This window comes from Zingiber officinale, chromosome 4B (assembly GCF_018446385.1).
Source record: "Zingiber officinale cultivar Zhangliang chromosome 4B, Zo_v1.1, whole genome shotgun sequence".
Taxonomy (NCBI): domain Eukaryota; kingdom Viridiplantae; phylum Streptophyta; class Magnoliopsida; order Zingiberales; family Zingiberaceae; genus Zingiber; species Zingiber officinale.
In genome coordinates, this window is record NC_055993.1 from 83,669,274 (window position 1) to 83,684,875 (window position 15,602).

Sequence of the window (15,602 nt, forward strand, 5' to 3'; positions counted from 1 at the left end):
GCCCTGTGGGAGGGTGTCACGTGTCGCCGGCGCAGTCACTGCACGTCCGAGGTGACAGTTGCTGATGTGACGTTTGGAGGTTCGAATTCAACAGTCGGATGTGCGCTCTGAGTCCCGTGCCCTAGATTCGATGGCTCCGGTCGAGCGCGCCCATCTTTATAAAGCCTCAGCGTCGCCATTTCTTCCTCTGTGTTTTCTTCGTGCTCTCCGACGATTCTGCCCCGGCGGTTCTTCTGTGTCCAATGCTCCGGCGATCCTCAGCTCTTTGCTGCAGCGATTCCTTGCTCCTTGTGGTGGTCTTCTCCCTCTCGTAAGCTTTCCCTCTCCATTGTTGCTTTCCCACTGCTTCTTTTCCGCCATCGTATTTTCCATCTTTCTGTGTTTTCCGGCCATCTTTCCCTTCGAACCTTCTGCCTTTTCGTTTCCTGGCCATGACGAGTTCCTCGCAGCCGTCCGACCCCACTCCCGGTCTCTGGTACGCTACCATGGAGACTGGGTTCGGCGCGGGCGACACTGCGAGTCTGATAAACACCTTTGACCTCCCACCCGACCATAAAATAGTTTTAGCCTCCCCGTTCGACAGGCCCAACGACCCGCCGATCGGCACAGTTTGTTTTTTTCGAGACCAATTCGTGGCCGGTCTTCGATTTCCCGCTCACCCCTTCATAACCGAGGTCTGCAACTACTTCCGTGTCCCGCTCACCCAGCTCGTCCCTAACTCTTTCCGCCTACTGTGTGGCGTGGTAGTGTTGTTCCGAGTGCACAACATTTCACTGACCCCTCAGGTATTCCACTACTTTTACTACCACAAACAGTCCGAGCTGGGCACTTACTTGTTGCAATCTCGCATCGGCTTGGTCTTCTTTGACAAAATTGTTGGTTAATCCTAGGAAAACGTACTGGTTCCACTGTACAAAAATTTTTGTACAAGTGTCGAACCTTTCCTTAAATAACCTATTGTGTTCTTTAGAAATTAAATCAGGAATCGCAGACGGAACTTAACATCATTGATTCCAAATTTAACTTATCTGTTCTTAATGGTTTAGATTTGAATCGCAAGCGGAACTTAACACTATTGATTCAAATCTACCTAAATTATTAATTCCATAAATATTAATTTTCAAAATTGGCTTCCAGGACTGCATGGCGAGGCACATGACCTTCTTGGATATGGGAGCAACCACCACCGCCTAGGCAAAGCCTTTTAAGGAAAGCTAATATTTATTTCCTTAAATAACTTTAGGTTAACCAAAAAGAACAATCGAATCACAAATTCGAAAAAGAAGAAAACACAAAATCGAAAAATAAATTCGATAAACTAGATCTAATTGCCTCTTGTATTTAGAATTCATACAAAGAAAAATAACTAGTATGATGCGGAAGAAAAATACTAGTTATACCTTCTCTTTATAAGCTAATGACCTCAAGATCTTCTGCCGTATTCCTCGCCTCGCCTTGGACGTCGTGTGGGCGACGATCCTCCAAGATGAACACCACCCAAAAGCTTCCTCCTTCTTCTTCTAAAATCCGGCCACCACCACCACCAAGGAGAAGAGAGCAAAGGGAGAGGAAGAAGGGAGAGGGCCGGCCACCAAGAGATCACCCAAGCAAAAGAATAAGAGTTGTGTCTCATGAAGCCCCCTCACCCCTTCTTTTATATTACTTGCCCAAGGCAAATAAGGAAAAACCTTTTACAAAAAATAAAATCATCCAAGAGTTTTTCCTTTTTCCTTTTTATTTTTCTTTTTTTCTTTCCTCTTGATTGAATCAATCACCAATCAATGATTATGATCAATCCTATTTGGTTTAGGATTGGGATTGGTTTAATCCTATTGGCCGGCCCTTGCTTGGGCACCAAGCAAGGTGGCCGGCCACAATTAAAATGAAAGGAAAAATAATTTTTTTTTAAATTTTACAGGAAGAAAACCTCTTATAAAATTTACAAGCTCTCTTTCCTAAAGTATGAGTTAAAAAAAGGAAAGTTTCTAAAAAATTAAAACCATGTTTTAAAATTTAAAAAACTCTCTTATAAAATTTCCTTTTTAAACATGGTGATAAAAAATTTAAATTTTAAAAATTCTTTTTCTTTCTTTTCTTAAACCATAAGGATGGTTAAAAAAGGAAAGTTTTAAAATCTTTTAAACTCTCTATTTAAACATGTGGCCTAATTCAAATAAGGAAAGTTTTAAAAATTAAAATATCTCTTTTAAAACTTATAGTTTTCTACAAAGAGAAGATTTTAAAAATTCAAAACAACCCTCCCTTTTTGAATTATTATGGTCGGCCCCTACAAGCTTGGTCACCAAGCTATAGGGCCGGCCCCTTCAAGAGGATGTGGCCGGCCATTGCTTGGTCACCAAGCAATGGTCCGACCCCCTTCTTGGACACCAAGAAGAGCCTTACATTTGGATGGACTTGAGGCTATAATGAGGCTACGACAGGGACCTAGAGGAGAAATTGGTTTTGGCCTTCCGACGAGCTTGAGTATCCCGTGTTCGCCCCGAACACACAACTCAAGTTCATCGATAATAACTCATTCCACTAGAGAGTTATTACCGCACTACCGCACCAATCCTAAATTACATTATGGGCTCCTTTTTATCATGAGTGTGTTAGTCTCCCTATGTTTAAGATTACGAATGTCCACTAATTAAGTAAGTTACTGACAACTCACTTAATTAATATCTAGCTCCAAGAGTAGTACCACTCAATTTTATTTTCATGTCGGACTAGGTCCACCTGCAGGGTTTAACATGACAATCCTTATGAGCTCCTCTTGGGAACATTCTCAACCTAGATAACTAGGACACAGATTCCTTCTATAATCAACAACACACACTATAAGTAATATCATTTCCCAACTTATCGGGCATATTAATTTATCGAGCTAAACCTCACCCTTTGATAAATCAAAGAAATAAATATTAAATATATGTGCTTGTTATTATATTAGGATTAAGAGCACACACTTCCATAATAACTAAGGTTTAGTTCTTTTACTAAGTCAGTACAAAAAAATATACCTAAATGATCCTACTCAATACACTTAAAGTGTATTAGTGTAATTTATTAGTCAAGATAAACTAATACTTAATTACACTACGACTATACTGATAGTTTGTTCCTTTCTATCTTAGTCACGAGCAACTGTTTATAATTTATAGAGAATCGACAACATGATCTTCTGAGTGTGATACCACACTCTATGTTGTCTACTATATAAATTAATTGAACAATTACATTTAATAAATGTAGATATTGACCAATGTGATTCTTTTATTTTAATAAATAAATGTTTACAAAAGCTAGGCTTTTAGTATACACTCCAACAAAAATACCTTCCTCCAGCAAACACTGGAAGGAGTACTTCTTCTTCTTGAGACTCTCCGAGTTGCCAAGCTTCCGGGCCAAATGGCAGGTCGTGCTTCCTACCCAACCTGACTTCAAGAAGTTCAAGACCCGACCGGACTACCTCCACGTTGCCAACATGTTGGCCGCCTTAAAGTTCGACATTAACAAATTGTTGTCGGAGGGTGAGATGTATGCGTTTGGGCTGAGTCCAATCCGAGTGAAGCTCCCAAGCAGCCTAGGTATGAAATTTCTCAACTTTTTTCCTTTGAGCCTAACTGATTCTGTTCTTCTCTTGCAGCCGACATCATGATGTGCGCCTGGGCGGCCGACATAATGAATTCTAAGCAAGCTGAGATTGAAGCAGCTGATGCCAAGGAGATGGAGCGGCTCGGCTTGACCCCTGTCGGTTCACAAGAGGGTACGGTTGGGGAGACCGCAACTGTGGGTGACGGGACCGCCAAGCGGACGCCCAGCGCGAGAGGGGCGATCGACCCAGGATTAGTCCAAGAAGTGCCACCCGCCACCCCTGTTGAGGGTTCGGGGTCCTTGGGCGATGAAGTACCGCTCTCCTGCAAGAGACACCGAACGGATGCGACTTCCTGTTCCGCCACCTCGGCCATCCAAGCCTCTACAAGGGGGGCACCCCGTCTCCAGCAGCTCCCGTAACAGTGGAGGCCACTTCCTCCGAACGGACTCCATCTTTGGCTGAGCTATCGGAGCCGCTCGTCGTTCAGCCGATCACTTCTTTGTCGCCAGCTAGGCGGAAGGTGACATGGTCCGCTATCCTGCCAGTTCCTCCTGCTCAAGCTTCAAGCCGATCCTCGTGCGTCGCCCGACCCCCTGAGGCCGACGTCGCTTGCTGCGTCAAACGATCGGCTAATGCCTTTTGCTGCTGCTGTTCGGCTATCTTTGTCGCCCGCACTTGAATGAGCGCATCGAGCTCCTCTAGAGTGAGCGTCACGATGTGGAGACATCCAGCTCCTTCCATCTCCTTAGCTCAGATTCAGGTGCGTTCCCACAGATGACGCCAAATTTGATCCTGTCCGAGTGTGAATAGACGGACGCTAGGAAGGTGGCGCTTACGTTGACTGGATGTCGACTGAAGGTGATGCGGACCTCCCACGAGCTAAGCCTGCAACCACAGAGTCGTTAGTGTCGAGCTGAGGAGGGGTTCCCCGGCGATGACTCTTCGACGCTCAAGTCAGCTACGGACGGCAAGCAAATGAAGTAGAGAAGAAAGGAGCAGCAGCGTGACTGTAGCTACAGTGATGAAAAATATACCTCCGATGAAGCTTTGGGGCTTCTTATATAGAGCTCCCAGGAGGCGCGCGCACGCTTCCAGAAGCGTGACCGCTTCCCAAAGCATACCTGGAAAGGTCGTGTCAGAAAAGCATGTCTGACGTCATACATTAACAGCCCAAGCATGTCCTTGACGTGACAGTGGAAGGTTCCACCATACGATCCTCTGTTTAACCATATCGTCTGTCGGTGACACTGATCCCTAGGAAGATATTGACAACTGCTCCTTTGTCTATTATTGAGCTGAGCGGGAGAGCCGCTCGACCAGTCTGCCATTCAGGTGATGCAAAAGCTGGGCTGAGTGTCCGCTCGACCAATGCTCTACTGGTTGGCTCCCCCATCGGGCGTGGGAGCCTTGTCTACCAGGTCGAGGCTGTATCCACTGTTTGGTCAAGCGGGATGGCCGCTCGACCTTCGTGCCTCCCTGGCTGAGCTTCATGAGCGTCGGAAGCTCGGTGTCTGATTGAGTTGTCGAAGTGTTGGACCGGCTACTCTTCCTACTGACCACGAAGGTAATTCACCCGATCGAGCCCCCGCCTAACGTTGACCACTTTGACCTCTTGTCGGTCGGGCCCTACCTTACCACCAGATCAATTATATTAACATTAATATTAATATACATAATACTATCTTAAGAAAAATGATACGCACAAGAAAAAAATTTCAAGAAAATACTCTGATGCAGCGATAAGGGTGAGCCCACCTGTCACGGGTCAATTGACACGGCGTCGATCAAAGTCAAGGCGGTCAACGCCAGGGCTTACAGAAAGAAACTCAGCTAAAGGTGGTTGTCTGTTTATCCCGATCGGTATAGGAGTAGGTCGAGAGGATCACTCGGCTGGTCAGACGAGCATATTACCCGTCTGGTCAGACGAGCGAACATTATGGGTCGATTGGACGAATGAACAAGCCCGTAGTTAGTTGTCCGGTCAGCAGGAAAGCGGGCTGCTCGAACCACCTGTCCGGCGCAAGAAATGACACTACACAGGAGAAGAGAAAACAAAAGAGAACATTTCGTCTATCATTAATACACAGAAGTCAAGACAAAGAAGGATACTCCCATCTATCATTAATGCATGGAAGTCAAGACAAAGAAGCCTTCTTTCGACAATTAATATCATTAAATAAGGGCAGACGAATGATCACAAAGAAAGGTATAAAAGGGTGCGTCAGGTATGAGGAAAACAAAGATCATCATTTTCTTGATTACTCATTCTCTCTTCCTGATTTTGACTTGAGCGTCGGAGGGTCAACGCCAGAGACCCCTTCCCTGGTTTGGTTTTGTTTTGCAGGATCAAAGTCTTCTTCCCGTCAGTGGTCACCCCATCCCCAACTTTCCAGCTTCTTTCATTCGGACAGAATCAATTTGGCGTTGTCTGTGGGAATATTGCCTATATCCAAATAAGAAGATGGAAGACGTTGGACGACTCACAACAGTGACGCTGACGTAAGACGAACTCGATGCACTAATACAAGCTCGAGTGATGAAAATATTAGAGCAACAGCAACAAGTGTTGGCTGATCGACTAATACATGAGTCTGCTGCCTCTGTAGCAGGTCGACAAGAGGAAAGAGAAAGAGAAAATCAAGCGGATCAACTTTTCGCTCGGGGACCAAATAGGAGACCGATCGACTCTTACGAGGGCGCCCGTAATGTGTCGGCCCCCTTTAACTGAGCACTATCATGGGCTCCCCTAGAAGTAAGAGGTCGAGCGGATAGAGATCAAGGATCTTCCTCGGATGAGGCGCCCGTACGGGACACACAAAAGGGAAAAGCGGCGAGGGAAGACAACTCGCCCAAGCGGGTCAATCAGCAATTTTCGGAGGGGATCCTAAATGACCCTCTGCCTAAGCATTGCATCCTGCTGACGATCAGGGAATACAATGGAACAACCAATCCCGATGATCATTTGACCAAGCTTGACAACACGACTACCCTTCACCAGTACAAGGACGGGGTGAAATGCCGAGTATTCCTTACTACTCTATCTGGATCGGCGCAACGGTGGTTTAAGCGATTGCCTAACAACTCGATCTACAGCATCAAGACTTCTGACCAGTATTCCTACACCACTTTGCTAATAGTCGCCGCCACCAGAAGACTTCTGAGCAGTATTTCTGCAATCTCCTCAGATGTGTTGGTAAACGCCTTCACCCAAGGGCTCACCGAGGGAGAGTTCTTCCGATCGCTCATTCGGCGGCCACCGAAGGACTTTGGTCATCTCCAAAGAAGGTCAATGAGTATATTAATGTGGGAGAAGCCCAAGAGGCAAGGAAAAAAGAGACGACCACCGAGCCCGCAGTAGCATCCGAGCGACATCAATCGAGCAATCATCAACTGCCTAAAGGGCCTCGGTCGGGATCCCCTTCACATTAGGAGACTAAGCCACATGTCGTACAACAGGTGACGACCGCTCATTCAAGAGGCAAGAGGTGGGCACCAATGTTTTGCACTTTCCACCAATCAACAACGCACAACACCAGGGATTGCTATGACCTAGCAGCTAGTAGGTCGGTTCTGTGCAGATACCATCGTCGTTCGCCACGTCCAGATGAGCGTCACAGAAGTCGATCTGGAAAACGAAGGAAGGAGGAGAGGACGACCGAGCCACACCACCACCATAGGGACCAAATCCCTGCCCGAGCCTCTTCCGAACAGACCAGACCGTCCGCAAGGGAAGAAGAGAACCGGAATAATGCTGCTCGAGGGGAGATAGGAATGATCGCCAGAGGGTCAACCGGCGGAGATTCTAACCTAGCAAGGAAGTTGCATGCTCCGAGGCTCGAGATACATGCTGTTGGCTGTAGCAAGGAAAAAGCTGAGGGACTTGAGATTAGATTCGGGCCTAAGGATTTGGAAGGAGTGGAGGTCCCCCACAACGATGCCTTAATCATCCGAGCGATAATTGCTAATTATACAGTCCATTGAATTTTTATTGATACAGGGAGCTCGATAAGTATCATATACCGGAAGGCATTTGATCAATTACAAATTGACCAGAATGAATTGCTGCCAATGACAACTCAGCTCTACGACTTCACGGGCAATGAAGTGTTGCCGATCGGCCAGATCAAGTTAGTCATCTCACTCGGAGAATAACCCCTAAAGCGAACAAGGACCATAAATTTCATACTGGTAGACGTGCCCTCGACCTACAACATTATTTTGGGTCAATCGACACTCAATGAGTTCCGAGCGGTGGTATCCACCTACTGTTAGAAAATTAAGTTCCAAGTGGGGGGCAAGGTGGGCGAGGTCAAAGGAGATCAGCTAGCTGCTCGGCGTTGTTACGTTGAGATGGTCAGAAGGGAAGCACGAGATGCTCGGAAGACACCTCGCCTGGAGGTGAACGCCATCATTGAAAAGCCCCCCACGCTGGTCTATGAAGAGAAAGAAGAAGTTCAGATCCACCCTAACCACCCAAAAGCAACTACTTTCATCGCTGCTGATCTAGAGGGTGAGAAAAAGACGGAGCTGATAGTCTGCCTCAGACAGAATCACGACGTATTCTCTTGGTCGGCACATGAGCTTTCTGATATTTCACTAAGTGTGGCTCAGCACGAGTTACGCGTCCAACCAGATGCTTGGGCAGTGAAACAAAAGAAAAGAGACTTCAGCACGGAATAGAACTTGGTCATCCGAGCGGAGATAGAGAAATTACTGGAGGTTGGCCACATACGAGAGATACAATTTCCGAGCTGGCTTGCTAACATCGTACAATCCCCAAGCCAAGCGACAAATAGAGGGTCTGCATAGACTTCCGTGACCTGAATAAGGCATGCTCGAAGGATTTCTATCCGTTGCCCCCGAATAGACCAAATGGTTGATTCTACAACAGGCTGTGAGCTGATCAGCATGCTCGACGCTTATCAAGGTTATCACCAAGTGCCGCTCGCCCGAGAAGATCAAGAAAAGGTCATCTTTATTACGACCGATGGAATGTTCTGCTACAACGTCATGCCATTCAGACCAAAGAGCGTAGGCACCACCTACTAGAGGCTCATGAACAAGGTATTCCAGACGCAGATCGACCGTAATATAGAGGTATATGTCAACAACATATTAATAAAATCTCCAAGATCTATTGATCTTTTCACAGACATCAAGGAGACCTGCCAAACTCTGAGGGCTTATGGAATAAAGATGAACTCGAACAAGTGCCTATACGACACCAAGAGCAGCTGATTCCTAGGATACATCGTCACCGAGTGGGGGATCGAGGTCAATCCAAACAAGGTTAAGGCTCTACAAGATATGCTTCCAACACGGAACTTGAAGGAAGCCCAACAACTGATCGGGCGTATTACCGCTCTGTTCTGATTTATATCCAAATCATCTAACCAGAGCCTACCATTTTTCAAGGTGCTGCATCGGGCGACAAAATTCTAGTGGGATGCGGAGTGCGATCGGGCATTCGAAGAAATTAAAGATTATCTCAACTCTTTGCCTATATTAGCTAAGCCGAGCGCAGGAGAACCGCTCTGGATCTATCTGTCATCCACCGAGAATGCGGTCGACTCAGCATTAGTTAAGAAAAATGGTTAAGAGCAACAACCCGTGTATTTTTTAAGTTATATATTGAAAGACGTTTAATCTCGCTATATTGGTCTGGAAAAGTCAGCATACGCTTTGGTACTAGTCACTCGGAGACTCCGTCCGTACTTCCTCTCCCATCCAATCATCATGATAACTAATAGTATCTTGGGCAGAGTCCTCCTCAACCCAAAAGTATCCGGTTGGCTAATCAAGTGGACAACTAAGCTAAGTGAGTTCGACATCCAATACCAGTCCCGAACGGCTATAAAAGCTCAGGTCTTGGTTGATTTCGTCACAGAAATCCAGAATGACAACTTAGAAGCAACTTAGAGAATATATGTTGATGGCTCTTCCACCCGACAAGGCAACAGGATCGGTATCCTGTTCATTTTTCCAAGGAAAGACCGAATGCAACTTTTCGTTCGACTGGATTATCGCGCCACCAACAACGAGGTTGAGTATGAAGCCTTGATAACCGGCTTGCAAGCAGCGTAACATGTTGGAGCCACAAAGGCCCTCATTCACTCGGACTCTCAGTTGGTCGTACAGCAGCTGACAGGGGCATTCGAGATTAGCAACCCTCGACTCAAGTTATATGCAGAAGCCTTCGAGAAGTTAAAGATAGATTTTCAAGAAGTCACGGTACAGAAGATTCTCGGATCGGATTAGAAGCAACTTGGAAAATATATGTTGATGGCTCTTCCACCCGACAAGGCAGCGGGATCGGTATCCTGCTCATTTCTCCAAGGGAAGACCGAATACAACTTTTTGTTCGGCTGGATTATCGCACCACCAACAATGAGGTTGAGTATGAAGCCTTTGATAGTCGGCTTGCAAGCAACACAACATGTCGGAGCCACAAAGGCCCTTATTCACTCGGATTCCCAGTTGGCCGCACAACAACTGACAAGGACGTTCGAGATTAGCAACCCCCGACTCAAGTTATATGAAGAAGCCTTCGAGAAGTTAAGATAAATTTTCAAGAAGTTACGGTACAGAAGATTCCCCGATCGGACAATCAAGCAGTAGATTAACTAGTTAAGTTAGCTAGTTTATTATCACTTATCGTGATCAGTCAGCCAATCGAATAGGATTCACTGAAGAACACCATTAATTGAATTTCTCTGATCGGGTGGTACGCCGGTCGATCAGGAGGCAACGCGTTTATTAAAGAAGAGGGTCGGACAGTTCACCTTGGTCGGAGATCAGCTGTACAAAAGAGTCTTCTTTAGGCTCTTGCTCAAGTGTGTTGGACCAGAGGACACAGCATACATCTTGCAAGAAGTGCACCAAAGCTCCTGTGGAAGTCATCCAGGCGGCCGTTCGCTAGCTCGAAAGATTCTCCTAGCCAGATACTTCTGGCCAACTTTCCAAGAGGATGCCGCTCGGATGATAGCCACATTCCTGTCATGCCAAAAGTATCACAATATTTCGCTTCAACTGACTGAATAGATGAGGTCATCCACAACATCTTGCCCGTTCAACCAATGGGGCATGGACATTGTGGGACCATTTCTCATGGCAACTGGTCAGCGAATGTTCCTACTTGTTACTGTGGACTACTTTTCAAAATGGGTGGAGGCTGAGCCCTTGGTAAAGATAAGTGAGCAGATGATCATCAAGTTCATCTGGCAGAACTGTTAGAGTGTATACTAAAAGCCTAGCTTTTGGTATAAACATTTATCTAGAAATAAGAATCACATTGGTCAAATATCTACATTTATGATAAATGTAGTTGTTCAATTAATTTATATTGTAGATAACATGGTGTGCGGTGTCACACACAGAGGATCATGTTATCAGTACCTTATAAATTATAAACAGTAGCTCACGACAATAATGGAAAGGAACAAACCATTGGAAGGTCGTAGTGTAATTAGGTATTAGTTTATCTTAACTATATAATTACACTAGTACACTTAGAGTGTATTGAGTAGGACCATTAGAGGTCGTTTCTTTTATACTGACTTTATAAAGAAACAAAGACCTCAGTTATTATGGAAGTGTGTGCTCTTAATCTTAATATAATAACAAGCACATATATTTGATATTTATTTCTTTAATTTATCAATGGGTGAGATTTAGTTCGATGAATCAATAAGCCCGATAAGTTGGGAAATGATATCACTTATAGTGTGTGTTGTTGACTATAGAAGGAAACTGTGTCCTAGTGATCTAGGTTGAGAATGTCCCCAAGAGGAGCTCATAAGGATTGTCATGTTAAACCTTGCAGGTGGACTTAGTCCGACATGACGATGAAGTTGAGTGGTACTACTCTTGGAGCTAGATATTAATTAAGCGAGTTGTTAGTAACTTACTTAATTAGTGGACATTTGTTATCTTAAACACAGGGAGACTAACACACTCATAATAAGAAGGAGCCCAAAATGTAATTTGGGATTGGTGCGGTAGTTCAATAATAGTTCTTTAGTGGAATGAATTATTATTGATGAAATTTAGTTGTGTGTTCGGGGCGAACACGGGATGCTTAATTTCATCGGGAGACCAAAACCAATTCCTCCTCTCGGTCCCTATCGTAGCCTCTAGTATATAGAGATTTATACCCACCGCATACCCACCTTCTTACCCATCCAATGGGGCCGGCCAAGCTAGCTTGAAACCCAAGCTAGGGCCGGCCAAGACCAAGTGGATGAGCCATATAGGTGGCCGGCCAAAACTTGGGTCCCAAGCTTAGGTGGCCGACCACTAGAATATTTAAAAGGATTTTTATTAAAATTATTTCTTATGTGGATATCATGATTTTAAAAGAGAGTTTAAAAATTAAAAATTTCCTTTTATAGCTTTCTACAAAAGATTAAGAGAAGAGATTAATCTCTTTCCTTATTTGTAGATTAAAAGGATGGTTTTAATTTTTGGTAAAAACTTTCCCTATTTGTAAATCATCTACATGTTTAAAAGAGAGTTTAAAATTTGAAATCTTTCCTTATTTGTTGATTAAAGGAGGATTTTAAATTTTAAGAAAACTTTCCTTTTTAACCATGTTCATGATTTAAAAGAGAGTTTAAAAATTAATAATTCTCTTTTATTAGTTTCTACAAAAGATTGAGAAAAGATTTGATATCTTTCCTTATTTGTAGATTAAAAGAGATTTTAATTTTTAGAGATAACTTTTTTTTATCCACATGTTTAAAAGAAAGATTTTAATTTATTAAATTTCCTTTTTATAAACCAATCATGAAGGGATTAAATTATTGGAGAAATTTTATAAATTTCTGGAGACAAATTAAGAAATTTTAATTAATTAAAACTCTCCTTGTTTGTAGCTTTGGTGTGGCCGGCCATGTAAATTGAGAAAAGGAAAATTGTTTTTAATTAAATAAATTTTTCCTTTTCATGGCAAAAGAATTAAGGAAGTTTTTAATTAAATTTCCTTATTTGCCAAGACCAAGGATTATAAAAGAGGGGGTAGAGAAGGCTTCATGGTGAACAACCTCTATTATTTTCTCCCTCTTTTCTTCCTTGGTGTGGCCGGCCTCCTTCCTTTCTCTTCTCTCCATCTTGTGGCCGGACCTCTCTTCCTCTTTGAAGATCAAGTGGTGGCCGGATTTTAGCTTGGAGAAGAAGGAGAGAAAGCTTACATCCCTTAGAGCTTGATTGGTGGAAAAAGATCTTCATCTCTTGGAAGCATAGTGCTTGGCCGAAACTTGAAGAAAGGAGAAGAAGGTGCGTTGGTGGTTTCTCATCTCGGAAGATCGTTGCCCACACAACGTCCGAGGTTAGAAGAGGAATACGGTAGAAGATCAAGAGGTTTTTCTACAAGGTATAACTAGTAATTTTTCTTTCCGCATCATACTAGTTATTTATGGAAATAATACCAAATAAAGAGGCTTACGTTCTAGAATTTCGAATATGTTTTTCGATGTTGTGTTCTTTTGTTTTTTCTTTTCCTTGTGATTTGATTGTTCTTTTTGGTTAACCTAAAGTTATTTTAGGAAATTAAATATTAGATTTCTATAAAAGGTTTTGTCTAGTCGGTGGTGGTTGCTCCCATATCCAAGAAGGCCGTGTGCCTCGCCACGTCAGTACTGGGAACAAATTATGGAAATTAATATTTAATGGAATTAATAACTTAAGGTGACTTGGGTCGAACGTGTTAAGTTCCGCAGGAGATCCAAGTCAAAACCTAAAAGAACAAATAGATTAAGTTTTGGATCAAACGTGTTAAGTTCCGCAGGCGATCCAAAATTTAATTTAAAAGAACACATGGTAGCTAGGAAAAGGTTCAGACCTTTGTACAAAATTTTTGTACAGTGGAACCTCTAGGTTTTCCGAGTAGCAACCAACAAGAACATCGTCTGTCGATTCGGCATCCCTCGCCGGCTCGTCTGGGATAACGGGAGGCAGTTCGCGGGTCAGAAGCTCCAGGAGTGGTGCGAAGGTTATGACATCCAGCAGACCTTCACCTCAATCGCCTACCCCAGAGCAATGGCCAGGCAGAGGTTACAAATCGGGAGATCCTCAGAGGCTTATGAACTCGGCTCGACCACGCAGGAGGTAGCTGGGTCTACGAGCTCTCAAGTGTGGGCACTTCATACGACTCCAAAGGAGGTGACCGATGTAATACCATTCCAGCTGGTATACAGGGGAGAAGCGGTAGTCCCTGTGGATGTCGGAGTAGAATTCGACCAGGTGCGATGCTACGATGAGAGAAACGACGAGCAAAGGTAAACAGAGCTTGACTTGGTAGATGAAGTGCGTGATAAGGTGGTCGTTCGGCTAATGGCTTATTGACAGCGGATGAGGCAGAACTACAACAGGAGGGTGATCTCGAAGTCTTTCCAAGTCGATGATCTAGTATGGAAGAAAGTCAAACCGGTCGACGACGTCACCAAACTCGAGGCACCATGGGTGGGACCTTACAAGGTTGTGCAAAAACTCCGCTCGGGGCCTATTACTTGGAAGACAAAAATGGGAGACGACTGAGCAGTCGTGGAGTGCGAATCATCTTCAATCCTACAGGCTCGGGTGAGAGGTGCGTGAGCAAACATAAATGTACTGAAGGGCGCTGGAATTCTGTTCTGTTTAATTTTTTCGTACAAAAATTATACAAGTACAGAACTATTCCTAGCAACCCACACGTTCGATCAGACATGTGTTTGATCAATTAAGCAAGTTCTTGAATGATCAAAGCACACCTTGATCGAAGTACATGATCGCTGGTCTCTTGTGTTGGTATTCAAAATCGATATCCAAAATCAATATGAAGAGAACAAACCTAAATACACAGCGGAATTAAAGAACTAGTTGTACCTTTCTTCGTAGCTAAAGACCTCTTGATCTTCTGCCGTATTCCTCTCCTCTTCTTGGACGTCGTGTGAACGACGATCTACTAAGACAACACCACCCTTCTTTTCTTCTCTTCCAAAACGTCGGTCACAAAAGGAGTCTCTAGGATTTGGCACATTCTAATCTTCTTCTCTTCTTCTTCCTCTTCTTTCTCTTCTTCCTCTTCTTGCTTTTCTTCCTCCTCTTTCCTTTCTTCAAGCGGCCGGGCACCAAGATGAAGAAGTGGCGCTAGCCACTAAGGAGGAGGAGGGGATAAGGGGGCCGACCCTAAGCAAAGAGGAGGAGGGTGAAAGGCCTAAGCTAGGAGAGGGAAAGGGCGCCGACCACAAGGAGGAGGAAAGGGGGTTGTGCCGCCGGCCCTGGGAGGAGGAGAGGGGGCGGCAACCACAAGGAGAGAAGGGAGTTATGGAATAATAGAAAGTTAGATTTTAGGGGCCACATCATACTCCTTTTTATAGACTTATCGTCGGTTACAAGGAAAGAAAAATTAATAAAATTTTGTTTAGAAAAAAATCTAAACAAACTATGTTAAAACAAACCAAGTTAAGTTAAATTAAACCAAGTTAAGTTAAACCAAACCAAGTTAAGTTAAACCAAATCAAGTTAAGTTAAACTAAAACCAAGTTAAGTTAAACTAAACCAAGTTAAACCAAACCCAAATATGGAAAGGTGGATGCGAGACTTTATATATTGAGGCTACAACAGGGACCTAGAGAAGGAATTGGTTTAGGCCTCCCGATGGGCTTGGGTTTCCTGTGTTCACCCTGAACACCCAACTCAAGTCCATTAATAATAACCATACCACTAAAGAGTTATTATTGAACTACCGCATCAATCCCATATTACAATATGAGCTCCTTCTTATCATGAGTGCGTTAATCTCCTTGTGTTTAAGATATCGTATGTCTGTTAACTAAATAAGTTACTGACAACTCATTTAATCGACATCTGACTCCAAGAGTAGTACCACTCAACTTTATTATCATATCGGACTAAGGCCACCTGCAAGGTTTACATGATAATCCTTATGAGCCTCTCAAGGGGACATCATCAACCTACATAAATATGACACAATTTCCCTTTATAATTAACAACACACCATATAAAT